Source organism: Balaenoptera ricei, chromosome 20, assembly GCF_028023285.1.
Source record: "Balaenoptera ricei isolate mBalRic1 chromosome 20, mBalRic1.hap2, whole genome shotgun sequence".
Lineage (NCBI taxonomy): Eukaryota > Metazoa > Chordata > Mammalia > Artiodactyla > Balaenopteridae > Balaenoptera > Balaenoptera ricei.
In genome coordinates this window covers 60,859,098-60,886,277 of record NC_082658.1, presented here as the reverse complement: position 1 = coordinate 60,886,277, position 27,180 = coordinate 60,859,098, and the positions used below count along the sequence as shown (strand labels likewise).

At 43.0% G+C, this 27,180-nt stretch overlaps 1 long non-coding RNA gene across 2 annotated transcripts in view; it reads left to right on the top strand.

Annotated features, from left to right (window-relative positions):
- The first annotated feature begins 4,378 nt into the window (after positions 1–4,378).
- The window catches only part of LOC132355723 (uncharacterized), a 223,251-nt gene continuing 200,449 nt past the window's right edge, over positions 4,379–27,180 (top strand). For both annotated transcript variants that reach the window (XR_009499685.1, XR_009499686.1), the window contains exon 1: positions 4,379–5,886. This is a non-coding gene — a long non-coding RNA (uncharacterized LOC132355723). The remainder of the gene's footprint in view (positions 5,887–27,180) is intronic.

Genomic DNA, 27,180 nt, shown 5'->3' with positions numbered 1-27,180 from the left:
GTACAAAGGATTATGCAGAAAGGCCTTTTTTTCATGTCTTCTTAGAGAAAATATCTTTCATTCCCAAATCAACCTTAAAAATAGTGATGGTTATAATGTGCTGGAAATGCTTAATCATTACCAGGAGCTTACCAGCAAGCATGTCACGTGTTAGTTTATGAAATTGCACAGCAATCCCATGAGGTAGGTATTTTTCTCATCCGTAACTTTTCAGCTGATGAAACTGAAGCTCAGAGAAGTTAAATAATTTACCCAAGGTCACACAGCTAACAAGTGGTGGACCTGGAGTTTATTGGCACCACAAGCCCTACTTTGAGTTGTTTGCACAAGAAAGCGCTGATGTGATCCCCATGGTACTGGTCTTCCTCTGCTGTGTCCTTCAGCCTGTGCACAGGGGACACGGGCTCTACAAAGAACTTTCTCCTAGACAATATTTGTTCTTCTCTGTTTGCAAAGGAAAAGATTTCTCTCTACATCAACAGTCTTCAGAAAATAGCCTGCCAAATATTTCCACACGGAGTGATCAGACCTACCCAGACACGTGCCTCTGAAATGGGTCAGCTTTCTGCTGGTCTTTCATCAGAGATCGCTGGGAAGGTGGGATCTTCCTCTCAGTGCCTCTGAAGACCCTGCTGGGGGTCCTTAGGGCTAATGAATGACACTTGCAGGCACAGAATTGGGTTTCACCTGGAAAGACTTGGCTTCTAGAAACTTCGTGTCTTCTTTGGGACTAACCCATACAAATCAGAAAACTTACAGGTCTTAGTGATGGTGCCTTAAAATATATTGCTTTAAGAAATTATAAAAAATAACTCAATTTTATTGAGAAAAACCTGGAAAAATAGGGAAATATTTTTTAAAACCACCCATGATTAATATTTTGAAACCCAGCCTTGAAGAGTTTTTTCTATTTGTACGTATTTTTCTCTTGTACAAGGAAGATCAGACTATACGTGCAGTTTAGTAAATGACATCTTTTTGTTGTTTTATTGTCAAATGTATCATAAGCAAAAGAGTGTAGAACACATTTTTATGTTGAAAGCAAAAACCCATGGAACGCCCCCTGCCAGGAAAGAAGTCAAACACTACTCATATCTTATGATCCCATGGCCTCCTCCATCAGCTCATTCTTCTCCATGACCCCAACCCCTGCCCCCAGAGGTACCCAGGATGATCCTGACTTTTGTAATAATCATTTTCTTGTTCTTTGTCACCTATGACAACACCTTCAAACAATATACTTCCATTTGCCTATTTAAAAAAAAAATGTTTATAAATGGGATCATGCTGTCCTGCCAACCAGACCAGCAACTAAGATCCGTTCTCAATAGAACCCAGTTGAGGAAGTGGTAAAAGGCTTAGAGGTCAAAGTCGCTGCAGGACCTGGCTAACAGTTATTGGCGGGAACTGGGAGATACACCTGGTAGTAAATCTTGAGAGTGTTGGATTAAGAGAGGAAGAATATAAAGCTAAATAAGGGAGAGTTTGCACTGGGGGAAAATATTAATACACTGCCTGGATAACTCTTGCAAGCTTGGAAAAAGTGATGGCTCTCGTGAAATAAAATAGTTTGCCATCGTAGACTATGCAGGAAGTGATCAAAAGCTCCGAGAAGTAGCACGTTAGAGTGACACTATAAGACCAAAAATACACTGGCTGACTCTTACACTACTCAGAAGGCCAAGCCATTTCCTGAGGTGTATCACCTATTCTCTTGGGATGCACTAGTCTGAGGGCACCAGCGTGGTTGTGGAGCCCAGTGGAGCTCTGGAGACAAGAGCAGGTGATGCTGTTCCAGACCCAGGATCCCTGGTAACCATGGAGATGACAGGGTCCCAGAATAGCAGACAGCAGGAGCTAGCTATGAACCATCAGGAAAACTTGGACACGATCAGCAAAAAGGTAGCAAGATCAGAATATCGGTCCAGGAGATAGTTTGGAGATCATGGTGCTCCTAAGGAAATGAGGGATGGGAGAGATAAAGGTATGCAATAAATATCATCAAAAGACATTAAGAACGGATGAACAGAAGACCTGTGTCAGTTACTCCAAAGGAAAGCTGAAGGAGAGGCCAGACGCTCACAAGCAAAGCCCGTCCAGCATCATGGTAAATGTATATGGTATTGGTTCAGTTCTTTCTTAAAGGGATCATTGGCCATTTACGCAGGTAATAGCACCTGGGGAAAAGGGACTATCCACACCACTGAGGGCTGTTAGATACAGGACTCAAGTTGACACCGATACCCAGGTACCCAGAGCACCATCCTGACCCCCAATAGAATAAAAGAGAGTCACGTAATAAATCAAATACTGATCCAGGTCCATCTCACAGTATTCACTGGATCCAGATACACCCAGGGGTCATTTTCCCAGTTCCTGAATATATAATGGAAATGGGCATATTAAGCTGTTGGCAAAACCCTTACATTGGTTCCTTGTCCTATAAACTCAGTTATTATGGTTAGAAAGCCAAATAGAAGCCCTTGAAACTCCCCCACCCTGGCCAAAATAGTCAATGTAAAACAGTTTTCACATCTTTGGGGGAAAGGGCAGATTTGTGTCACCCTCAAAGATTTAAAGTTTGCAGGGCTGGTGGTCCTACACAAACCAAAAGAATCATGGAAAATAACAGTGTATTACTGCAAACTTTACCAAATAGTACAACCAATTGCAGCTGCCGTATTTGAAAGTGGTACCTTTATTAGGGACTCTGGTAAGTGGCATGGAGCTATTGATCTGGTAAATGCCCATCAAATAGGAGGACAGAAGCAATTTGCATTCATATGGGATGAATAGCAGTGGACATTCATGCTCTTGCCCCAGAGATATGTTAATTCTCTTTCTCTCTGTCGCTATATTATTGAAAGGATCTGGGCCATCTGGGCATTCTGTAAAAGACACATTAGCCCATCTTGCTAACATCACGTAAGCTGGACGGATGAGAAAGAAGCAGTAAGACACATACATGCACCTTAGAAGGAGGGAAGTAAACCCTACAAAGATTTAGAGGCCTGATACATCACTTTAATATCCAGGGGTTCTGTGTTCTGGGGAAACTGGGTCGTCTTTCCAAAGTAAAGGGCATATTATTGCTCCGTGCACCTCCTACTACTAAGAAAGCAGACAGGGCTTAGCTGAAGGTTTACTAAAACCTCTTCGGGTTTTAGACACAGCATACTGCACCCTTGGGAATACTGCTCTGACCCATTTATTTAGTAGTGTGAAGGCTGACAGTTCTAAGAGGTGCCAGAGCACGATAGGGGTCCAAAGCAGATTCAGGCTGCAGTGTAAACAGCCCTGCCCCTTGGAATATCTTGTGTCTCTAGCAAGCCCCAATAGTAAACCAACAGGGTTTTCTCTGAATTGTGTTCTTGAGCAAAGCCAGGCCATCTGCAACTAGACACCATTAAAACCACATGCACACACACAACAACTGATCTGCTACTGACCCCTGATAGAGACAGAACATCTATCCACGGGACCTCGGATTGGCCATGGAGCCAGAACTGCACATAATAAACGGGATGCTGTCAGACCCAACCAGCTCATAAGGTTCGGAAGGTTATTGCAAGATAGAAATGGTACTTTCTGCGTTGAGGTGGGGCAGGTTCAAACAGCACAGGTGGGCCAGGTTCCAGAACCCCGTCACCTTCCTCTATTATACTGATGCCTCTCCCTCACCTTTGGCCTCATGGATCATTCTCTAAGTCTAGCTGGCAGAGGAGGAAAACTCCTGTTCTTAATATACGAAGGAGGTCAGCTCAGTAGGTTTGAACTGAAGTTCTGCACTAAAGCCCCCTTGGGGTGGCCCTGGAAAACAGAAATGAGAAGAAATCCTCCCAGTGGACAGAGCTTCAGGTGGCGCTCGTGGCTGTCCGCTCTGTGTGGAGAGATCATTGGCCTGTGGTTGGACTGTATATGGACGCATGGTCAATGGCAAAGAGCTTAGCTGGATGGGTCAGTGCCTGGAAGAAGCAAGACTGGAGGAGGAGACGAGGAGATCTGGGGAAGAGACATGAGGTTGGATGTATGTGATTGGGCACCAAGTGTAATGCTTTTGTGTTATTTTATTCTACTACTAAACATCCACGGAAGAGGCACTAAACGCTCAGCTGGCTGTGTTGACTCAGCCAGTTAATGACAGGCAACCCCTGCCCTCGGCCACTCGGTTGCTTAGATCCTGAGCTCAGGAATGGGGTTGCCATGACAGCCGAAACGGAAGCTGCCCACGGAATCCAGAACCTTGGCTCGTGGTCACCGAGATCGAGACTTGCCAGGTTGTGTAATAGGGGCGGGGCGGGCGCGCGGCTGTTATCGCGAGACCTTTTAGCGCGAGACCTTTTAGCGCGAGACCTGGAGCGCGGCGGAGAAAGGTGGAGCTCCGCCCATGGTCGGCCTTGGAGGGGTTCTCGCGGTGGAGGTTGCGGTGAGAGGTGCCTTGAGGTCTTCTCGCCGGGGCCTCCAGGCCCTCCGGCCTTGGAGCGGGCGGGTGAGCTGGGCCCCCCCCCCCGGGCACAGGCTGGCGACTGTGTCCTGCCAGAGCTCCAGAGCCCTCCCATGGCCGCCCACGGGCCAGGCCTAGGCTTGAAGCAGCGGCGAACCTCTCCCCATCCCGGCCTCGGCGACCTGCCGGTGGCGGCAGTCACCCTGGGTCTCGGTGCACAGACCGCCCCCCCCCCCCCCCACTCTGGTCCCGTTTGGGTGGCCTGAGGAGCCTGCGGGCCGGCTGAGTCCTGGGCGCCGGACTCCCTCGGTAATGACGGCTGGGTACCGTCTGGGGACCTGGCCTGAGGGCGCCAGCAGCTGAGAGCTGCCTCTTCAGCCGTGCCTGGGCGCTGGCGGGAGGACCCAGTCAGGGTGACCGGCCCGCGCAGGGACCCCGTCCTCTTAGCCGGGGCCTGGACCTCGGAGAGTGAAAGTTGTGCCTTGGGACCTTGCCCTTTCTTGTCAGAACAGAGACTAGCATTTGTTTGGTGGAGATTTAGAAGAACATTGTGACCTGGCCATGACCTGACCTCCAGAACAAAGGATCTGCCGCAAGGAAATTTGCAGCAACTAACCACGCCCCTCCCTCACCTTTCCTAGAAAAGGGCTTTGCTGAAATATTTCGGAGAGTTTGGGGTTTTAAAGGCATGAGCCACCCCCTCCTTGCAGCGCCCCGCAATAAACCTTTCTCTGCTCGAAACTCCGACAGTTTGGTATTGTTTGGCCTCACTGTGCGTTGGGCGCATGGACCTGCGTTCGGTAACAGTCGGACTTCTACTGCTGAACATCCAATCTGCCAGTAGAAGAGACCAAAGCTGAGTAAGTCTATGACACCATCCCATCAGTAAGGCCAGCCAGCTGCTATTGACTGTTCATTTGCCCTGGACCCCTTCTACTTTGGAAAAGACAATTCATCTTCACTAGGATTGACATTGGGTAACAGTTTGCCTTTTCTGTCTGCATCATTACTCAGCCAGCACCGTTCCTCCCAAGGCTTACAGAGGGCTTGATCTTCCAACATGCAATCTTGCATAGCATCTTGTCAGTCCAAGCGTGGGCAGAGGGAGCATGGCAGTGGGCACATGAACAGGGGATCCACTGGTCTTACCATGTACTCTACCATCCAGAAGCTGCCGGCTAGATAGGACAGTGGAATGGCCTCTTCAAAGTGCCGCTGAGGCATCTCTTTTGAGATGACACCCTCTAAAGATGGGGCGTTTCCTTTGGTGCTGGGTCGCCAGTCGACAGACCACATGGGTCCAAGAACAAGCAGTGGAAGTTGGAGTACCTCCTACAACTGTTATTCCCAGTGACCTTGAAGAATCTGTGCTTCCTGCTTCTGAATCTGTGAGTCTCCGGGTCGTGGTTCCTGAAAGACTGGTGCTTCCGTCAGAGGACACAGTAAGTCCCACTAAGCTTAAAGCTACCGCTGCCATATGGCCACTGGGGGCTCTTTGTGCCAGTAGATCAGCAGCCAGAGAAGAAAGTTACGCATGAGAGGGGTGTAGCCTGATCATCAAGAGGAGGTAGAATTCCTGCTAAATAAGGCAGTCATGGGGGTGATCGTTGGGGTTCCTCTTGGTACTCCCAGCCCGGTTATACCTGTAGATGGGAGGCGTGAAGAGGCAGATCAGATCAGTTAAAGCCTTGAGATCAATTACAGCTGCAGGGGTGTAATTCATGCTGTTCTTGTAAGTTTCCCCAGAAACTGTGACCAATCAGGATCCTGGAGAAGCTGTATCCAGACGGAGAGAACTTAGAATCAGAAGCACATAGAGCTAGTGGTGGAAGGGGTGGGTGGACTGTAGTGGTCGCTATTGGTGCCCGACCCAGATTCCCTTTACTGCTCTGTGGGCTCGTTCATCAGCAGCTGTCAGTGCCTGTGGCTGGCGGTTCACACCTGTGCCTCCCCCACCTTCCTCCCCTTCTTGCTCCCACGTAGCTGCTACCCGTAATGTGATTGCCACTTCGGTGGGGACCACTGTCCTCCACTGTTGACCCTTCCTTAGGGTTTGGAAAGGGACCTAGCTCTCCTTGGCCTCTCTGAGCACAGCCACACCAGGCTGTGACTGTCACCCAAACTTCAGTTTATGTCTGGGAAAATGTCCTTTCTCATCCCCTGGAAGTCGTCTTGTTTTCCAGACCCCAAGGAATTCCAACTCTGTCTTCAACATGTTCTCAAAAAGTGTGGTATAGTCAGCCCCATAGGGACACTATTCACCCAGGTGGCCCAGCATCAACTTCAGTTCAACTACTGTGAGGTCACAGCACAGTGATTCTCAACCAGGAGTGGTTTTGCCCCCGACCCCTGCCCTGAGGTGGACATTTGCAACGTCTGAGCACGTTTTCGGTTGTCACCACTGGAGAGGAAGGTGCTCCTGGAATCTAGTGGGTAGAGGACCAAGGATCCTGCTGAACATCCCTCACTGCATAGGACACCGCCACCCCTGCTCCCAGTAAAGAATTATCTGGCCCCAAATGTCAGTAGGGCAGAGGTTGAGCAACCCTGAACCTTCCAGCTGTAGCCTGGTTTTCCAGTAAAAGTCTGAATAAGAACATGCATCCGTCAATCAAGAACAAACAAGACATTTTAGGCACAGAGCAGTTTACATCTAATTTAGGAAAAATAAATTTCCAATTCTAGGTTAATCTTGTCCCTAAAAAAGATTTAGTTTGCTTATTTAAACAGGACCTTCAACATTGCTCAGTGCAATTAGCTCACTGATTCTAGGAGAACATTGGTTATATATTTGCTTCAAATCTGTACTGCTAGAAGGATGTATCTTCTCTAAAGATAACTTTTACCTCCTGCCTTAAAGATGATAAGAGCTTGCCACCCGCCCCCAAAACTGTTTTTCAGCTTCAAAAAGGCAAACATATGGCCATATGTACCCATTCTATGTAGAAAAGCAAAGTATGCATATAAGCAAATTCACATACACAAACAAAATAAACACTACCCATAACACACTGATCTTTCCTACTAATCTTTTTCTACAGAAGACACACACATCAGAACTGACATATTCTAAAAAAATCTCGGAGAGGTAATATGTAGTAGTCCCTTTTTATTATTTATATTTTCAAATTGTGGAATGAATTATTTTTTGCCCATAAGTTATTTAGAGAAATACTTTAAAATGTTCTGTTTCTGTGGCTTAATACTTTGATCATTTTTAGTTTTATTTTATTCTGGTCAGAAAAGGGCATAGGAGGGAACACTGTACTACTTTTTTTTTTTTTTTTTTTTTTTTTACGAATTGGAGACTTTTTTGTGACCTGAAATGTTCTAATTTTTAAAAAAGTCTATATTTTATGAATGCTGAATGTTAATTTTTGTTATTCATTCGTAAGAGCCATCAGTGGTGTCTTATTGAATGAACTTTGTTATTTCTGTGCATGCAGTTAATTTCTGCTTGTTGATCTGTCATGAATAGAGAAACATGTTAATATCTCCAACTATTATTATGTGCCTGTTTTTTAGGGGTTTTTGTTAAATTTGTCTTGCTATTTTATTAACCTCATAAATGTTTGTCCCAGTCATCAAAAAGAAGGGATTGTTCTCCCTTCAGTGATTTTGTCTGAAAGTTGGTGTCTGATATTTAGGCTTGTAGCCCTCCTTGCTTTTGTTTGAATTTGCCCAAAGTACCTCTGTCCAATATTTTACCTTCAGCATTCCCCCTACCTTTGTTTGGGGTATTCTCTCACAGACGGCGATTGGCTGGGTTCTGGAAAAACAACCCAAGAGTCTTTGCCTTTTAAGAGAGGCACTTTACATCAATGTTTATTAGCACAAAAGGCCTCTTTCATGTTCTGACATATAGTTTCATACTTTTAAAATATTGTTTTGTGCTGTTTCATTTGTTACTCCTATTTGCCCTATGGAACATGTTTTCTTTGCTTTTACTTTCTTTGATGTTTATCTTTTAATATTTAAAAACCCTCTTTGTCCTTATGTGAGCTCATTCTCAGAGTCAGAGTGTACATTCTCAGAGGGTACCCAACTCTTGAGTACACAACCCTCCCTTCTTCCTTCTCCTCATATTTCTCGGCCTCTGTTAATATTAGCTGATGTTTTAAACAGTTTTTTTTCCCCATGAAATCATGAATTTTACATTATTTTTAAAGGAACAGATGTTTAGGTATTAGATTTATTTTTACGACTAGATTTACATTTATCCTGGAGAGAACTAGGTATAAAAGGGCCAGAGTTCTCCGTAGTTTTTAGTGCTGAACCCATCACATTTATGGGGATGGCGCTCCCATTTTTGAGCTTGAAATATTTTAGTATCCCCCAGTAGTTGGAGACAATTTTCAAGTAATTGTTTTCCGTGGATCTTTTTCAAGCTCTTGTTTAATAAAAATATCTTTTAATTGTCTCCATTTATAAAAGACAGCTTGCATCTCAATAGTTTTCGCCCAAAGCTCTGTAGGTGCTTCTTCATTGTCTTGTAGCATTAATGCTGCAGATGAAAAGTTAGTGGCCAGCCTGGTTATTTTTTTTCTTTTATACATAACCTTTTCTTTTTGCTGAGATACTTTCAAGGTGTATGAATCCTTTTACTGTAGACGGTACTCTGGAATTAAGTGAACATTTTCATACTGTTTTGCTTAGAACAACACAGAAGCTTGCATTCTATATATAGATTTTTTTAAACTTTAGAGCGTTAAAGATGGATTTGTATTTTTTCTTTGATAATTGCTTGTGCTTCATTTCTTCCAGCCTTTTCTCCCTTTGATCGTCTCTCGTGGTCCTCTATATCTGTCACTTCCTTTCTCATCATTTCCTTTTGGACTGTTCCCTCTACATCCTCTGCATGGATTTAATTCCTTTTGCAGCATCGATTATGTCTCCTTTTTTTTTTTTTTTTTTTTAACTCCCCAAAGTGTAATTTCTAGCAGGCTTTTTTTTCCAGTTCTGCTCTACTATACAAATTTGACAGCTTTTCCCTCTGCTGCTGTCTTGATCTTTGAGCCTCATGAAGAAATAGAAATTGCAGCCACTCCAGCCCCGGGCTCTTCCCATCTCTGTGTCCTCCTCCAATCCTTTTCTTAGCCAGACTCTTCTTCTTAGAATACGTTGCATATAACCAGTCATCCCTACCATTTTCTGCCCAATGCTTGTGGAGATTTAATGTCCAGGTAGGTTTTAGAAAGACAGGGGGTGAGGAAGTGGGGAAGGGGACAGCTGTATTCTTTAAACAATTTTTTTATTTAGTTTATATTGGATTACAGTTGATTTATAATATTGTGTTAGTTTCAGGTGTACAGCAAAGTGATTCAGTTATACATATACATATATCTATTCTTTTTCAAATTCTTTTCCCATTTAGGTTATTACAGAATATTGAGCAGAGTTCCCTGTGCTGTACAGTAGGTCCTTGTGGGTCCTATATTTTAAATATAGTAGTGTGTATATGTCAGTCCCAAGCTCCCAGTGTATCCCTTCCCCCACCTTTCCCCTTTGGTAACCATAAGTGTGTTTTCTGTGTCTGTGAGGCTGTTTCTGTTTTGTAAATAAGTTCATTTGTATCATTTTTTAAAGATATTCCACATATAGGCAATATCATATGATATTTGTTTTTTTCTGACATACTTCACTTAGTATGATAATCTCCAGGTCCATCCATGTTGCTGCAAATGGCATTATTTCATTTTTTTTATGGATGAGTAATATTCCACTGTATTTGTATGTGCCCCATCTTCTTCATCCATTCAACTGTCGATGGACATTTAGGTTGCTTTCCTGTCTTGGCTATTGTAAATAGTGCTGCAGTGAACATCAGGGTGCACGTATCCTTTCGAACCATGGTTTTCTCTGGATACATGCCCAGGAGTGGGATTGCTGGATCATATGGTAGTTCTATTTTTAGTTTTTTAAGGCCCTCCATACTGTTCTCCATAGTGGCTGCTCCAATTTACATTCCCACCAACAGTGCAGGAGGGTTCCCTTTTCTCCACACCCTCTCCAGCATTTATTATTTGTAGACTTTTTGATGATGGCCATTCTGACCGGTGTGAGATGATACCTCATTGTAGTTTTGATTTGCATTTTTTTAATAATTAGCGATGTTGAGCATCTTTTCACATGCCTCTTGGCCATCAATATGTCTTCTTTGGAGAAATGTCTATTTAGGGCTGGGGACAGCTGTACTCTTTTTTTTTTTTTTTGGGCTGCGTAGGGTCTTCGTTGCTGTGCACAGGCTTTCTCTAGTTGTGGCATGCGGGCTTCAGTAGTTGTGCATGTGGGCTTCAGTAGTTGTGGCGCATGGGCTCAGTAGTTGTGGCGCACAGGCTTAGTTGCTCCGTGGCATGTGAGATCTTCCCGGACCAGGGCTCGAACCCGTGTCCCCTGCATCGGCAGGCGGGTTCTTAACCACTGTGCCACCAGGGAAGCCCTGGGACAGCTGTACTCTTGATGCCTCAAAAAGAGCCTCTTGTGTACCAACCCCACCCTGCTCAGAGTTTGCCCTGATCCTGGACCACTGATGGCTGCCTTGTAACTCAAGGATTCCTCCCAGCTCAAGCGTGAGGTTGCTTCCCAGTCATGGGAAAGACTTCATTTAAAAACCAAAACCACCCACTGTGCCAACATAGTTGCCTCCCGAGACTTTTTGGAAGACTGCACAGGGACTGTTGCTCAAATGCCATTTTAGACGAGGAGTGTGGTCACTGTCTTTTGTAGAAAAGAAAATGAAATCTCAAACTAGCCGTGAAAAAATGCATATAGGGTGTAGGAGTTTTCCCAGTTGAAGTAAAATTTACAACCAAATTACTGGAAAAGCAAAGATAAGGTTGGTCCTGAGAAATACATGGAACTAGGGATTTACCACTGCTAGAACTTTGTCTTCTTTCTCTGTCTTCAGATGCTGTTGTTTCTCTCTCTCTGTCTCTCTCATCTCCTTTTTCCCTCTCAAATCTGGACCAATCAGTCACAGCCAGGAAAAAGGGATAACTGAGAAAATGTAATCTTCCATGGGAACCATGTATTTAAAAGTGGAATAAACAGTTTTGACAAAACAAAGTTTACCTTCCCAGAATAAGTGTGGGAAGAAGATGAACAGACAAAACATGTCTCCACGACATCATCCCCTCCCCCTTTTCATTGAAAACTTACTTAATGAAACAGATGTACGTGCTTTAAAAAGTTAGATAGCTTGTGTTGGTCATAATAAAAATCAGTAGCCCATTCCCAATCCTATCCCTGCCCAGAGCCCTGCCCCTCATGACAACAACTTTCAACTTTTAACTGATTCCTCTAGTCTAAACCTCCGTATTACCAAATATTATCTTTATACCATTACATTTCACACTATCATAATTGTAGACATTATCTGTTAACTTTTTTGTTGAAAATGAGCATTCAATTCTCTTACACACTTACATACACATATTTTCCTTTGTCTACTCCCAGCAAAGTTCAATCATACTTTTTGGTTAATTCCATAGTTTGAACTTACGTTATTGTAAAAATGTAAGTATTATTCATTGCTGAGCCAAGTAATGTACTATGAATATATTTTCTTCTTATACAATGTTTTCTCCCTCTAAGTTCATAATTACCTTATTTTTTCATTTCTTTATTTTTAAAATATATCTTTATTACTAATACTTCCCAAGCTAACAGATGATTAAAACACTCTGAATCTTACCTTTCCACATGGTCAAGGATTGGTGCTCAGGAAAGCTCAGAAATCATAGAAATGATGTAATTCTGAAAGGAAAGCCTTTCCGGGTTCCTCAGAACCGGAAAGAATTGATCTTTTGAGATTCCCATTGATCATATGTATCTCTCACATCACGGGGACCTTTCTGCCTTATCATAGTTATTTGTCTATGCATCTTATCTTTTCTCCTGGACTTTTTTCCCCTTGAGGGCAGGGTCTATGTCTGATTCATTGTCTTTAGTATTCACTGCAGTACGATAAATCTAAATGAGGGAGTGAATGAATGAACTCTGTCATCCACTCTGTAGTATTTTTACATTTCTTCTGTGCCCCTATTGAATGAGTACATTGGTTCTGATGGAGTGAGATTGAATTTAGTGGAGTTAGCTGTACACTGTGTGAACACACTTAAGAGAATATCATATAAAGGAAAGTCAGGGGCTTTCAGTAACTTCTTTAATGAGTGGAAGAAGTGGGCTCGAAAGCCAGGTCTGATTAGATCCTGGACCCTACCCACCACCCAATACCACATTCCGGGCTCAGTTCCATGTCACAAAGCACGTGGTCACTCCTTAATCGTGTATGTGTTCCTTGGTCACGAAGACATTTTCCATTTTTCTATCCCAGGAATGCCAGCCCTCTTTTCTTCCATACAACTTCAAAGTCTATAATGTTGAAAAATGAATATTCTTGAATTCTAATCAGATTTCATTTTGAATGGATGTTCATATTCCATCCAGAAGTTTCAAAAACAGTATTTTCTGTCTCTGAGCATAGGGTGCTCTGTGTTCACTTCTATTACAGATTTCCTAAGACAACTTACTGGATTTATAAAGGCATGGAAGGTTTTCTCTCCAATGAGGTATGGCCCAGTTTAATCTTGTTTTCCGTTAGGAAATCCCTGAAGACAAACACCTGCATTCTAGGTCGTCCTGGGAAGCAGGCATCCCAGAATGAAAACAGCCCTCAGCCTCCGGCAGCTCGCGGTCGAGTCCACCAGCAGAGGGCGCCTGACCATCAGTAATAGTTGCAGAAACTTTCCTAATGGGTTTGGGGTTTTATTACCTTTTACTTCTGAGCTGCCAATTAGTAGCAGAATGTGCAAAGCCATTTTCGCTTCATTTCACAATTGTCTTGCATTGTGTAAACGAGAATGCCTCCCTGCCAGAGTTACAAGTAGTGGCAGGGATCTGGGGCGGGGGTGGGAGGTGGGGAGAGGTTCAGGAGAGAGGAAAATAGGGCTTTCCCTGTATCCCAAGGACTGGAATGAATTCTATGCAGGATGTTGTTCCTCTTGGCTTGGTGTTTACCTGGTTCATCTCTAACAGTTCAGCCACTGGCATGTGGCTTTCTGAGCTATTTATAAGGTCTTGTATGTGAAAAGATCAAACGTGTTTGTGTTTAATTTTCTTTACCATGTCTATAGGGCTTACACCAGATGTCATGGAATCATATAACCCCAGACTGTTAGCAGAGATTCTTAAAGATTATTTAGCGCAATAGTCAGTATATAGATGAGAAGACTGGTGCTGAAGAGGCAAAGGCTTGGCCATGGTCCTCCAATTAGTTTAGAGAAGAACAGGTATGGAAACCCAGCTGCTGACTACACCCCTCAAGACCTTCCTTTAACACTTCTGATGCCGAATTCACCTGTAGCCAGTACCTGAGTGAACCCAGATCTTAAAGAGAGAGCCACTGGGGCAACGAAATTAATTTAGGAAGGTTTTCAGAAAGTGCAGTAGGACTCACGTGCTTAGACCTGGGGTAAATTCAGAACTGGGGTTTAGGTTGGCTCCAGTTTACATAGACATTTGACCCTTCTGGATTCCCATATGTGCCTTTGTCCTTCTTCTGGGTTATCATTTTCTACTCTTCTCTACCCCAGGCCACCTCCAGGAGACAAGATTTTAAAAGGCATATTCACAGTTCTTCCCAAGATTCACCAAATCCTATGTGAGCTGGCCACTAGCGATGAACCGATCTGCCCTGCCCTCTTCCTTGCCTCTTTACCTCTTGGATACGACTCTCCCACACACCCACCCCTGCCATAGGCTTTTGCATTATCCGTTCCCTTTGCCTGCAGTTCCCTTCTCACGTGGCTGGGTCTTTCTCCACGAAGCCATCCTTGACCAGTGGATCTAAGTAGTCGCCTAATCACTCTTAACCCATCACCTTGTGGAGATTATTTGCATCACCTTTATAACCCACTGGTAAAGTTCTCAATTTTGCACTTTTTTTTTTTTTGTCTCCCGCCCACTCCTGTCACTAGAATTCACGTTCCATGAAGGCAGGGACCTTGTCTGCCATGTTCTGTCTTTCATCCCCAGCCTTTTGGACAGTCTCTCTGACCCATGACGGGCACTCGAGGGAAACGGCAGGGAAATGCCAATCAGAGTTGTGTGCAGGAAGCTATCCTCCAGCCTGTCAGACGGCACCCCAGAGCCACTTTCTTCGCAGAGGGAGTTAAATATCCTCATGGTCTTTGGAGGCTTCTTTTCTTTGAGCAAACTTGAGGTTGCAGTCGGTGCCAACCCTAAGGTCTGGATGGCTGTGAGCTGGACCATCTGGGGATGACTTGCCTTCGTTGCCTCTTTCTCAGGACTCAACGATTCCCTCATTAAAGTTGACTCCATCATACAGCTCTTTATTGGGCAGAGTCATAGGGGAGCATAGAGAAGTTGTGGGTGATGCATGGGGACATTAGACTTCAGAAATGTTGGAATCTGGGAACTGGTTTTAAGGGAATGAGTAAAGGCAGCTTAATGAATTAGTCTCATGGGACTGTGGACCGTCTTGGGGCATCCAAGGTATGTGATGAGGTCTGCCCACTGGTTAAAGCCAATGCAGTCGGGATCTAAATGAGCTCCTTTGGGAGGGCAAGTTGAATAAACTCCTTCATCCCTCTTAAAATAAAACCTAATGTTGTATCATTTGGAAAAGTGAGCAGTTTCCTTCTGTCTGCTTCATGTCTAATACTTAATGGGACAGCAGGTGCGGCTAAACTAGGTGTCAGGGAGCTGTCGGGCGTGGGTGAAATAGGAAGAAATTCTATTGCACATGAATGTCTAGTCATCAAGATCACTTCTCCCCTCCCCGTTCTATACCAAGGGGCAGAGAGAAAACTGGAGTCTCTGGGTACGGCGAGGGCTGCAGAAATTGGCATGCTAAGTTCACCAATAACTTGTGCTGGGGGCCCTCCTAAGTGCTTCCTGTAACTGGTTTTACCTAATTCTCACAACAGTTCTATGAAGTGTTAGTTTAGCACTTTGCAGGTGAGAACAGAGCCTCAGAGAAATTTCAGGTACATATCCAATGTCCGTGAGGTGGCGAAGCCATGATTCAAACTTGGACCTCATACACTCCGATGCTCCGTCCTCTTCCACCAGCCGTGGAACCCCCAGAATGCCTTTTTCTATGGACTTTTATGAAACCCTAGAATCTTAAGGGGTTATTAGTGCTCTCACACTTAAACAAACAAAAACACGTGCGTCATCCAGACTAAAGTCTGCATGCTGCTTAAAATGTTGGCGATACAGGCTTTGTGGTGATAGGGGATACCGCATTTCTTTATTTTCAAGCTTGAAAACGCATTAGTTCAAGTTTATGACTTCTTTTATTTGTTTGTTTATTTAGCAAATATCAGGTGTTTAGGCTGGGTGTCAAGCCCAATGCTGGACACTGCCAGTAGATTAGTAGAGAAGGTCAGTACTGTTTCATGCTCTTAGGGAGCTCACAGTTTAGAATTCTCATTGGAGGGAAATAAATAAAGGGAATACATGCCATAATTACATCGCCTTTTTTTTTTTTTTTTTTTTTTTTGGCTGGCCACAAAACTATCTCATCCTTAGCAGAAGTAACTAAAAAATGGCTTCTGCTGTCAGATCGGCCCTGGACTTTCTGTTCTCCGACTTTTTCTGGTATCAATCACCAGATTCAGAATAAAAGGTTGTCCTCGGGGATGGGGGACCTTTGACAGAGAGGAAGGCAGATGGATGACTTACCCACCAGCCCTGAAGTCCACCCTTGACCAAAGACTCTGATGACAAGGCCCCCACTTGACGCTACTCTTCATAGGGCCACAGAGCTGGGGGTGGGTATCATTTTTTTTTTTAGCATCTTTATTGGAGTATAATTGCTTTACAATGGTGTGTTAGTTGCTGCTTTATAACAAAGTGAATCAGCTATACATATACATATATCCCCATATGCCCTCCATCTTGGGTCTCCCTCCCACCCTCCCTATCCCACCCCCTTAGGTGGTCACAAAGCACTGAGCTGATCTCCCTGTGCTATGCGGCTGCTTCCCACTAGCTATCTATTTTATATCTGGTAGTGTATACAATGTCCATGCCACTCTCTCACTTCGTCCCAGCTTACCCTTCCCCATCCCCCTGTCCTCAAGTCCATTCTCTACGTCTGTGTCTTTATTCCTGTCCTGACCCTAGGTTCTTCAGAACCTTTTTTTTTTTTTTTTTTTTAGATTCCATATATATGTGTTAGCATACGGTATTTGTTTTTCTCTTTCTGACTTACTTCACTCTGTATGACAGACTCTAGGTCCATCCACCTCACTATAAGTAACTCAGGGTGGGGGGATCATTGCAATCACTTAGTTCAGCTCCTTACTGTAAGATCATAGAGAGGTGGTCAGCCTGTCTATTCTTGACTGTTTCCTGTGACGAGGGGTTTACACGTGATAAAGCAGTCTCTTTCATTGCTAGCTAATGCTTATCGCTCCTTATATAGAATATAAGTCTGCTTCCTATACTACTCCAGGCAGAGTTAATCACCCCGTGAACTTTGTGCTAGCTTCTGGAGAGTTCTTAAGAGAGATCGTTTTAATTCTTGACTCGCTGTGAAGGAGCTCCTTGATAAGGTGGGAAGGTACTTGAAAACTGAAAAGTACCTATCCCACTTACATGAGTGAAAAGGGATAATTGCTGTTTCTGAAGTAATGGAATGGAAAATATATGTAAGAACAATATAAATGGATGTTTTATTGAAATAAAGAATTGAATCTGCAGTCGAAGAAATCACTTTAAGGAAAAATTTGACATATGCAACCAACAGTAGACATATTCAGGTTATGCTGACAGAACTCGATGCTAAAGGAAAAAAACAATCTAGAAAAAAGATGTATCTAGGAAAAAATATTATGCCATCTGCAAATCAGAAAATCGTTAGGCTGACCTCAGGATTCTCCACAAATAACACTCAACACCGTAAGAAAATGGAGCAATGTCTACAAATCTAAGAGAAAGAAGTATGATCCAACAATATTATACCCAAGTAGGTGGTTCAAGAATAAAGGTGAGAAGCAGTCTTCCTCCAGCATGAAAGAACTTGACTCCCCCTTGAAAAAATAAAAAATCTTCCTTGATGAAATTCAGCCACCAGTGATGAATGGAAAAGCGGATAGCTACCTATACCTCTGGTAAGTTTCCAGACCTAGAAAATGCTTGCCGTTGCCTGGTTATAAGACCTTGCCAAGTTTTATGAAGATTGTGTGGCAGAGTAGGGATGACCCTAGACCCAGTCCTGATTCTACCGCCAACGTACCTGCGTCCAGGAGTGTGTTCCTTAACCTCTGGGCCTTAGTTTCTGCATTTGAAAAATGAGACCCCTCCAGCTCTGTACTTTCCATATTCAGGGAAGGAAATGACCTTAACATCCCCAAATGGTCGTGCCATTTCTCTTCCCCATCAGATTCTACTTCTGCCCATCACCCTGGATTGGTGCTCTTTTTTGATTCTCTCCCTGTTAGCGATGTTTGGGACACTCCACAGTTGGTCATCCGTCTGGGCAGTCTACTGCTTAGGCAAAGCTTTTGTTAAAAGCCAAGGCTTATTCAGTTGAGGGCTCATCTTGCTGGCAATGACGTCGTTAATCATGGACTTGGCCGGGCAGCCGTGCCGGGACTTGCTGAGCCCCAGCAGCTATATTGCTAGCAGAAGGTTATCCTGCAAATTGTGATGTTGCTTCTCCTTTGTGGGTTTTCAGCAGAGGGAGGTCACTCAGAGCGAGGGCTTTTTCTCTCCATGGTCCTTTTCCTCCACCTTTCCTCTGAAGAGGACACATGCCAGATCCGTCACTCCCTGGATCTCCTATCACACTGAAGAGAGAAGAGCCATCACCACCATGGCAGCAGCACCTTGCTTCCAAGATATAGAGATAAAAATGGTGAGAGGAAGGATGTGAGAGGGGGTTTTGACATAGCTGCCTACTCTTGGGGCTCCCATAGCATCCTATGGTTCTTTAAATCAGAGCACTTACACTGCCTGTCTACTTATGTGTGGACAGTAGGCAAAGTTCTGCATCTTATTTGTATTGCATCTCTAGCACTGCATTCCTGACCCATAGGAGTACAATTAATGTTTGCTAGATAGCTGAGTGAATTGAGGCCAAGGCAAGGCAATTACAGGGGGAGAGTTGGAGGTAAGAAATGTAGGTGATGGGGGACTTCTTGATTCCTTGATGCTGGTACCTCATTTGTTTGACCCCGTATACGTGACGGAGGTGGCTACAAGGGGCACACCCAGTGTCGGATCCTAGCTCACCTCTGTCTTAAACCTCCGAGCCTCCCCACACTCCCTCAACCCCCGCCAGCCAAGGGAATGGATGAAGCCCACTCCCCGCAGGTTTCCTAGGGATCGGAAACAGTCTGTTTGTGACTCTGGCTTCTGACTCAGCCTCCTTGATACCCTAAAGCCAAACCCCCGGTGCAACTGCACACGTCACCCTCAAAGTGGCAGCCCGGCAACATGCTTCCCGTTTATATCGCTCCCTTTAGAGCCAGCGTCCCAATCTTAAATTTCCACTGGCTCACTTACAGAGCACACTCTGGATCAGACTCAGCTTCTGTCCTCAGGGGACATCATTCTGACCTCTGACTCGGCTCCCTTGTGGTTCTTCTAGCTACTCATCGCCTGGTCCTTTGGGTTGACTAGCTCACCCTCCTTACTTGGGTTTTTTCCATGTAGTGATGGCATCCAATGAGGCAAAATGGATAGAAAAAAGTATGAGTTTATTATTTAGAGTGGTCATAGCCGAAGTCAACAGGAAATATAGTAGGTCAGTAAAAGCACATCATATGAGATATATCCAAGCAGGACCAGTTTATCCCCTTGTATGTAACAGAACTCAAATTCTCCCCTTCCTAATCTCATCTTTAGTCTGTGGTGCAAGTCTCTCCTCTAATCCCCCCCAAGATCTTCCCCCACCACCGCCTGAGGTGCAGCAAGCTGGACCATGATGGCTCTCATGACTCTTTATCACATTTGCATGTGACTCTTCTCACCACCATAAAGAGGAAGGGACATTGAAAGGTAGCCCAGGGTGATGCACACATAGTGGGCTTTTGGCCAAAGACGTAGGGCCAAGTGTTTACACTCCGACTCTGTTCTTGGGTATTCCCATGCCCACGAGACAGGAAATGTTTTGCAGCTTCCTCTTTATTTTCCTTTTCCAAGAAGTCTTGTTAATAACCTAGTCTGATCTCCTAAGTTTACCAACAATCCGTTTTATACCCATCGCCCAAACCTTGATTATTTTTTCCCTCCTCTGATTTACTAGGTTCATCTTCTGCACAGTTCGAGCCGTCCAACATTTATTACCTCTAATTCCGCATGAGTTAAATTGCAATTTTCTTCACCCTCAGAACAAGAACTTTCCCCAAATGTGACTTTTCTTCCAATGATGCCGCCACTCTACAGTTTCCTATGATAGAAAACTTAGTTTTCCTGTTTCTTCCTTTTTCTCTAACCCCCAGTTCCAGGCAGCCACTCGGCTGTCATACATTTTCTTGAAATTTCATGGGTTTACCCTTTCTCCAACACTACCCTGATTTCTCTGGTTGACGAACACATATACACATGGACACACACGACACCACCACCATCACAACCACCTTATGCGAGGGTTAGCTAACTTTCATTCCTGCACACTCTTCACTTGCTAAACCATAATATACTCTGCCCTCAAATTCAACTTCCAGAAACCTTGCCTTCTCAAACTCCTAGTCAACACTAAGTCTCCAACAGCATCGCTCCACTCCTTCTTGCCCACTGAGCACCTCCATCAGGAAGCTTCTCTCAGTTGCTACTTCCTGACCATGTCGCCTATGCTAATTTCTCCTTTCCTTGAACTCCTGTTGACATTATGGCCTGCCTTTGCTCTTACTTGTCTTGGAAGCGTGTTTGTGTGTCAACTGGCCCATCTTCTCCTCTGATGCCCTAAAACTCTGACAGTGTGTAAAACATAATCTGGCACTCACGTTCTTCAAAATTTCATCTGTCTCGTTGCCCCAAGACAGATATGGGCAGATGCACGTGACTTTGTAAAAATTCAGAACGGGAGATTCTGTACGGAAATTTATTCCTTATTTTAATCTTTCGAGCCACTCCTGAGCTCTGCTTTGGGAAATGCCCCCTGTTTACCTTTCCACTGCCTAAAGGATTCCATTCTCCTCGTGGTCTCAGCCCACCGCCACCCCTTCTCGCTGCTCATCTGATTTCCAGCTCAGCTGGGACGGTCGCACCCCCCCCCCCCCCATCTTCCTCTACGACCTCTTCATGACTGAGGCCCATAAGAGCCACGCACACGAGCAACAGCTAATATTTATTTAGCTCTAACTATGTGCTCAGACTGTGTTAAGCACTTTCTCCCATTTAATCCTCACAAAAAAACCCCTCCGAGGTAGGTAAATGTTTTCTGGAAGGAAACCACAGCAGGCCTGTGCCACTTCCATGGAAACAAAGGCTGTTTTCAAACACTGTTAAGAGACTGTTTCTATCTTAGGCTTTCAATGACCTGGATTGTCCATGTGTGGAGGGAAAAAAAAGTGAGAGAGAGAGGGGAAAAAAAAAAAAAAAGGCGGAAAAAAAAAAATTCTAGGAGAAGCTCTTCTTTTAATGCATTGGTTAATTAATCAATTAATTTTGGGTTATGCACAGGCTCTTGTGAGTCTGTAATTAGAAAAAAGCAGGTCTTTGTGCTTCTGGAGAATGTTCCAATCCTGGAAGGTGCAGCCCTTTGCTGCTCAAGTTTCCTTTTTCTCCCCAAGACCCGTCCGTAGGTATTTCAGTGTTGAATAAACAGGCCTGTGCGTTGTGTGCCCGGCTCAGGACACCCTGCTGAGAGCATGTCCTTAATGACAACAAAGCCACACATTTATTCTACCCTGACCCCACTGACCCCCAAAAGTTTGTTCCCTCAACTGGGTCTCCTTGGCCCTTTCATGCGCCTGAATTCCCTACACAAAGCCCTTGTCACATCTACAGGCCTCTTGAAGCTAAACTGGGATGGGAAGGGAAGGGGAGTGGAAAGACGTTGAAAATAGCCAAACCTTGATTCTCCACCTAAAAGAAAGTGCGGGCATTTGCATGTTAAACCATTCGCACACATGTCAGCTTCCTCTCGCCCACCCCCACCCCCATCTTAACACATTCTTTTCTAAAATCCTGAGAATTGGGGCCCACATCTCCATCCGAAGGAGCTGATAGGTCAGCGCAGATAAGAAACCCCACTGTGAAGAAAGCTCTTTTCTCTTCCTTACATGCGTCATTATCGAAAGTCTTAAACATTTATATTCCACATGGAAGGCTCTGGAAGGCGGGAGAAAGGACACGGCTGTCTTTCCAGAGGGCATTTTATTCGTGGGGTCTCCCCACTCCTTGTCCTGCCCACCCCCCTCCCCCCCATTTGTTTATCTTTGATCTGCTGAGGCAGGAGTTCAAGGAAGGATGACATCACTGGCTGTGAAAAAATATTCTGTGTTATGCTTCTCCTCAGCTTTTCATGATCAAATGCTTCCCTGCCACTCACGCCCCGCAGGAATGGAAATGGCCTGAGAATTCGGGATGAATTGAGTTATTTCAGAAAAGGAGCCTGTGCTAGTCAGCCTCTTGTTTTTCTTTCTGTCACGAGTTTTCTCTCTTCAAACCCAGGGTAATGAGGGCGTTCCCCTGAGAGTGAGAAAAGCAGATAAAGAACTCTGAGGGTGCGTTGGTGTTTTTCCACATGTCCATTGAGGGGAAAAAATTAGCTCAACAAACGCATTATTTTATTTGCATTTGTATGTGAACCTCAGTGGACTCGCGTGAATCTCACATGTTAACCTCTGCAGCCTTTAGACTGTAGGAGTCGCCTCTGAAGACACGTAATGACAGTGGTGAGAATTTGTGATATTTGGGAGAACTTGTGGAAGATACGAATTATAGATTGAAGGAGGCGTTTTAATCAAGGGGAAAGTCACATAGTATAAATTTAACTGATTAAAGAGAACAATTCGGTGGCATTTAGTACATTCTCAATATTGTGCAACCTCTATCTAACCTCACCACCTCTCTCTAGTTCCAAAATAGAAACCACTTTATGTTTCTATCATCACCCCAAAATAAAATCCCGTATGCATTAAGCAGTTAATCCCCACTGTCTGCCCTCACCCCAAGATCCAGGCAGTTTCCAATCTGATGTCTATTTCTATGAATCTGTCTATTATGAATATTTCATATAAATGAAGTCATATAATATGTGACCATTAGTGTCTGGCTTCTTGCACTTAACGTAATGTTTTCAAGACTCATCCATATTGTAGAATGTATCAGTATTTCATTAATTTTTATGGCCAAATAATATTCCGTAATTTGTGTATCTATTCATCTGCTAATGGATATTTGGGTTGGTTCTACCTTTTGACTGTTGGATTGGTTTGACTTTTGGGGTATTGTTTTTCACTGTCGTAAGCAGTGGTGCTATCAACATTTCTGCACGAGTATTTTTTTGAGTACCTATTTTCAGTTCTTCGGGGTATATACCTAGGAGTGGAATTGTCGGGTCATATGGTAACTCTATGTTTACCTTTCTGAGGAACCACCATGTTTTCCACGGTGGCTGCACCATTTTATGTTTCTGTCAGCATTGTAAGAGAGTCTTATTTGTCTGCACCCTCACCAACACTTGTTTTTTTTGCTTTTTGTTATAGACATCCTAGTGTTTGCAAGTGGTACCTCATTGTGGTTTTGATTTGCATCTCTCTAGTGACCAGTGCTGTTGAGCATCTTCTCTTGTGCTTGTTGGTCATTTGTATGTTTTCTATGGAGAAATGCCTGTTCCAAGTCATTTGTCCATTACTTAATTGGGTTGCTTGTCTTTTTGTTGTTGAATTGTAAGAGTTGCATATAAATTCTGGATACTAGACTCTTATCAGACATCTGATTGCAAGTATTTCTCTCATTCTGTAGGTTGTCTTTCACTTTCTTGATAAGGTCCTCTGTTGTACAAAAGTTCTTAACTTTAATAAAGTCTAAATTCTCTTTTCTTTTGTTGCTAGGTCTTGGCATCTTTGCTGAATATCAATTAGCCATGGATGTATGGGTTTATTTCTGGACTCTCAGTTGTATTCCATTGGTTTATATGTCTGTCCTTATGTCAGTACTGCACTGTTTTGATTGCTGTAGTTGTGTGTTAAGTTTTGAATCAGGAAATGTGAGTTTTCTAATTTTGTTCTTTTTTTTTTTTTTTTCCAAGATTGCTTTGGCTATTTAGGGCCCTTTGCAATAACACATGAATTTGAGGATGGGCTTTTCCGTTTATGCAAAAAAGACCATTGGAATTTTGATAGGAATTGTGTTAAGTCTGTAGATTCCTTTGGATAATAATTGTCTTCATAATGATATTAAGTTTTCCAATCTGTGAACATTTATTTGCATTTCCATTTATTGAGGTCTTCTTTAATGTCTTTTAGCAACAGCTATAGTTTTCAGTGTACAGGCATACCTCAGAGATATTGTGGGTTCAGTTCCACTGGTTTCTTTTCCTTTGTTAATATTAACGTGGTGTATTCCATTGATTGATTTTCTTTTGTAGAACCACCCTTGCATTCCTAGTCCTAAGTACCTCTTTTTCATGGCATATAATCCTTTGAATTAGAAACTAAAAATTTAATAGTACTGATTTTTATATTTACCTATGTAGTTACCTTTCCTGGAGTTCTTTATTTCTTCATATGACTTTGAGTTACTGTCTAGTGTCCTTTTTATTTTGGTCTGAAGAAATCCCTTTAGCATTTCTTGTAAGGCAAGCCTGCTAGTGACAAACTCCCTCAGCTGTTGTTTATCTGGTAAGGTCTTAATTTCTCCTTCATTTCATTTTTAAAGGGTAGTTTTGCTGAATATAAAATTCTTGGGTGATGATTATTTTTTTTCCAGCACTTTCAGTATTCCATCCCGTTGCCTTCTGGTGGTGGTTTCTGATGTGAACCTGGCTATTGATCCTATTGAAGATTCTTTATATATAATGAATCACTTCTTTCTTGCTAATTTAAAGATTATCTTTTTGTCTTTGTTGACAGTTTGATGTCTTGGTTTAGATCTCTTTCAATTTATCCCTCTTGGAGTGTTGTTCTTGGATGTGTAGGTTCATAAATCGCATCAAATTTGGGAAGTTTTTGGTAATTATTTTTTTAAAAAATTTTCCCTTTTTTTGTCTTCTCCCCTGGGACTCCTGTAATGCATGTTAGTATGCTTGCTGGTCTCCTATAGGTTCCTTAGGCTGTGTTCATTTTTCTTCATTGTTTTTTCTTTCTGCTCCTCAGCATAAATCCAACTGTCCTATCTTCAAGTTTGCTGATTCTTTCTCCAGCCTGCTCATATCTGCTGTAGAACCCCTCTAATGAATTTTTCATTTCTGTTATTGTACTTTTCAGTTCCAGATTCATTCTTATAATTTCTATCTGTTTATTACATTTATCTCTTTATGTCTTTTCTCTTTTTCTCTTTGTCTTTTCTTTATCTCTTTACTGCTACTCTCTATTATTTTCATATTTTTTCCTCCCAGTTTTCTCTAGCACTTTCTTCATTGTTTTCTTTAGCTACTTGAGCATATTTATCATCGTTGACTTAAAGTCTTTGTGTAGTGAGTGCAATGTCTGAGCTTCCTCAGGGACAGTTTCTGTTGGTTTTTTTCTTGTGCATGGGCCATAGTTTCCTGCTTCTTTGTATACCTTGTCATTTTTTGTTGAAAATTGAGCATTTTGAATATTATAATGTGGTGACTCTAGGATTCAAAATCCCTCATGTTCTCAATATAGCTGTCCACAGTTCCGAGGGTCACATGTCAGAGAAAGAAGGGAGGTGTGATGTTCATGTCTTTTCCTGTGTGTGTTTTTTTTTATCAGTGAGGAAAATTCCAGAAGACACCCAAAAGTATTTGCTTCAAGTGAGAAGTAGATCATGTTTAACCCCTAAGCCATAAAATAGCCTTGAATTCTATTTTGTGTTACAATAGTATTTCTACCTTTGATTTCTTTTTCTCAGACTTTTTTCAGAGTGGTTTTAAGTTCACAGAAATATTGAGGGAAGGTACAGACGTCTCCCACATAGCCTCCATGCACAGCCTCCCCCATTACCAACGTCCCCTGCCAGAGTGGTGTCTTTCTTAAAAACTGGTGAACTTCCACGGGCACATTATAATCATCCAAAGTCCATAGTTTACATTATGCTTCACTCCCGGTGTTCATGTAATGGCTTCGGACATGTGTATAATGACATGTATCCATTATTATGGTATCATACTGAGTATTTTCACTGCCTTAAAAATTTTCTGTGCTCCACCTATTCATTGCCTCCCCACCCCCAAGCCCCTGGCAACCACTGATCTTTTTACTGTCCCCTTAGTTCTGCCTCGTCCTGAATGTCATACAGCTGGAGTCATACAGGAGGTAGCCTTTTCAGAGTGGCTTCTTTCACTTACTAATCTGAATGTAAGATCCCTCCAGGTCTCATCAGATTTTTTTTTTTTTTAGTTTACACTTTTCTGGCATCAGGATACCTTTATTTTCAAACAGTCGTTTTGTTTTAGCTGTGTTAAACCTAGAGTATTCTTTCTAAAAACAATATGCTATTCTTCCATTAAGGAATTTAACTGAAATGTCCAGAAAAGGCAAATATGTAGAGACAAAGTAGATTCATGATTGCCAGGGCTGGTATGGCATGGAGAGTGACTGAAAATGGGCATGAGGGTCTGTGGGAGTGATGGAAATGTTCTAAAATTGCACCGCTCTGTAGATTTACTAAAAATCTTTGACTTTTATGTTTTATGGTATGTAATTATATCTTGATAAAGCTGATTTTTTTTTAAAAAAAGAGCTTAACCGATTCTCTTTTGTTATAACAGATTTTTTAGGTCTTCTTCCAACCTGTTTTGGATTTGGATTTGGATTTATTCATTTACTTTTCTTGGAAATAACTTTCCCTGTCTTTGTTACATGGATCACATTTTCTTGGTGTGTTTCCTTTAGTGATCTTGGAATTTTACATATTTATTAACTTACATGCTTATTATACTTGCATATTTTTGTTTACTTTACAAAAATGGGATATTAATCTACAGCTTGCGTTATCCATTTGATATATCCTGTATATTTTTCCACGTCACTACGTATAGACCTTTCACAAATACTTTTCATGGCACAAATACTTTTCATGAATGATTCTTATTCATCATTTCGGCAAGAATCCAGCTTGGGAGGAATTAAATATATGTGTCCAATTGCCATCTCTCCCTGAAATCTGTCCCACAACTCTTTCATTCACAGTAATCGTTCTCTTTGTTTAAACTCTAGAATTTGGTAGCTTTCAAATTTCTGGGGGTGGGGTTGGTGGTGCTTTATATCACTTGTGACAGTTCTGTTCTCCTCAAGAGCACTGAACCCTTTTGCTTTCAGTAATTAGTTCTCACATCTCCCAAAATAGGCTTTCTTCTGAGATTCTAAGAGTCTCTATCACAGGAAATTCTGTTTGGACAGGATGTACATAAATATGGCTTTCCATGTGGTCCTTTCCTAATACTGGTGACAGAAGTCAAAGAAACATACACCAGCAATCCCTTCTTGAAGGTACAAGGGCAGCGGTGAAGACATCAGCGCAACAGAATTATCCCACCCCCCCCACCCCCAGGAAGCCCCGCTTACATATTCACATCCATCTATAGATCCGGATAACTCTATGATGAGACTCTGAAACACGTAGCC